This window comes from Rutidosis leptorrhynchoides, chromosome 10 (genome assembly GCF_046630445.1).
Source record: "Rutidosis leptorrhynchoides isolate AG116_Rl617_1_P2 chromosome 10, CSIRO_AGI_Rlap_v1, whole genome shotgun sequence".
NCBI classification, from domain to species: domain Eukaryota; kingdom Viridiplantae; phylum Streptophyta; class Magnoliopsida; order Asterales; family Asteraceae; genus Rutidosis; species Rutidosis leptorrhynchoides.
The window spans coordinates 84,550,574-84,552,696 of NC_092342.1; the positions used below are offsets into that span (position 1 = coordinate 84,550,574).

At 39.0% G+C, this 2,123-nt stretch overlaps 1 non-coding gene across 1 annotated transcript; it reads right to left on the reverse strand.

Moving 5' to 3' along the window:
* Positions 1-556: 556 nt before the first annotated feature.
* LOC139873989 (small nucleolar RNA R71) lies at positions 557-663 on the reverse strand. Its single transcript, XR_011767695.1, has one exon. It is a non-coding gene; the product is annotated as a small nucleolar RNA R71 (small nucleolar RNA).
* Positions 664-2,123: the final 1,460 nt, after the last annotated feature.

Genomic DNA, 2,123 nt, shown 5'->3' on the forward strand with positions numbered 1-2,123 from the left:
CATTTTTTGAACCCGACCTCACAATTGAGAATCCGGAGGATATTCAGGGACAATTCAGAGATCCTGAACCACTAATCATTCCTCCTGAACCACAAATCACTCATCCAAAAATTGTCGAGGAAGAAACCATTAAATCAGAATCCTCTAGTGATTTGTATTCAATAAATTCAATTATGGAAGTAACGGAACCTCTAAGTATGGAAGATCAAATGAGAGCCACACGCACTGGCCAAGGTCACGCCATTATTAAGCCAGACATTAATGCGCCAGATTATGAAATCAAAGGACAAATCCTACACATGGTAACTAATCAATGCCAATATAGTGGTACGCCGAAGGAAGATCCAAACGAACATCTTCGAACCTTTAATATGATCTGTACTCTATTTAAAATCCGAGAAGTGGAGGATGAACAAATCTATCTCATGTTATTTCCCTGGACTTTAAAGGGAGAAGTCAAAGATTGGTTAGAATCGTTACCTGAAGGGGCGATTGATACATGGGATGTTTTAGTTGAAAAATTCTTAAACAATTCTTTCCGGCATCTAAAGCCGTGAGACTTCAAGGAGAAATTGTTACGTTCGCGCAAAAGCCAAATGAAACATTATATGAGGCATGGACAAGATTTGGAAAGTTGTTGAGAGGATGTCCTCAACATGGTTTAGACACTTAGCAAATAGTACAAATATTCTATCAAGGATGCGATATTACTAACACGAAAAGACATCGATATAGCAGCTGGTGGTTCCATTATGAAGAAAACCGCAACTGAAGCTCACAAGATAATTGATAACACAGCCTCCCACTCTCATGAGTGGCATCAGGAAAAAGATATCTTTCGTTCATCTAAAGCGGCTAGAGCCGATTCTAGCCATGACTTTGATTCCGTTTTCGCAAAAATAGATGCTTTCGAGAGACGAATGGAAAAGATGAATAAAGATATTCACGCAATACGAATCAGTTGTGAGCAATGCGGTGGACCACACTTAATGATAGATTGTCACATTGAGTAAACCATGGAACAACGAGAGAATGTTTCCTGCATTAACCAAAGGCCGGGAAATAATTATCAAAATAATTATCAACCGCCAAGGCCAAACTTTAATCGAAATCAAAACATTCTTTACAATCCAAATGGACCCAACAATAACTCGTACAACCAACAAGGTCCGAATAACCAACCAACTCAAAACAACACTTTCAATCAACAAAGACCTGGCTTGTATAAACCACCACAACAAACCGAAGAGAAAAAGTCAAATCTAGAAGAAATGATGGCAAAGCTAATGGAATCTCAAACACAATTTATTACATCTCAAACCCAAACAAATGAGAGGTTTGATCAATCATTAAGAACTCAACAAGCTTCTATTTTGAATCAAGAAAAACACGTAGGTACTCTTGCTAGCATGATGAGTGAGAGGGAACAAGGAAAGATACCGAGTATTAATGAAGTAAATCCTCAGAATGGGAATGTTAATATGGTGTCAATGAATTCTGAAAAACCAACACCAGAAGATGGGAAGGTTTTAGATGCGAGTAACAATGAAGAAGTTACACCACCACCAGCACCCGAGTATGTAAAGCAACCATACAGACCACCCATCCCGTTTCCAAGAAAAGGAGTTGAGTATGAGCAAGTAATAGGTAATAAAGTTTGTGATACCTCTGGAAAGAAGAAGAAGAGTAAGAAAGTACAAGAAACAAAAATCGTAAAGTAAACCCGGTGAAGACAGTTCCACCGAAATCTCCACCCAGGGTGGGTGATCTGGGTGAATTTATTGTTCCTTGTCTACTTAGTGATTGTGTCATGTATGATGCACTAGCAGATTTAGGTGCGAGTGTGAGTGTTATTCCTATTTCATTATATAAGAGATTAGGAGTAGGTGAGTTAAGTCCAACAAAGATGAGTGTCTGACTCTTTGATCAAACCAATAGGCACCCAGTTGGAATTGCTGACAACCTACCCGTTCAAGTGGGTAATTTAACCTTTCTAGTCGAATTCATTGTCATTGACATAGAAGAGGACTCAATCATTCCTCTAATTTTGGGTCGACCATTCTTAGCGTCCACCGGGGCGTTATTTGATGTAAGAGAGGGTAGAGTGACACTTAGTGATGATG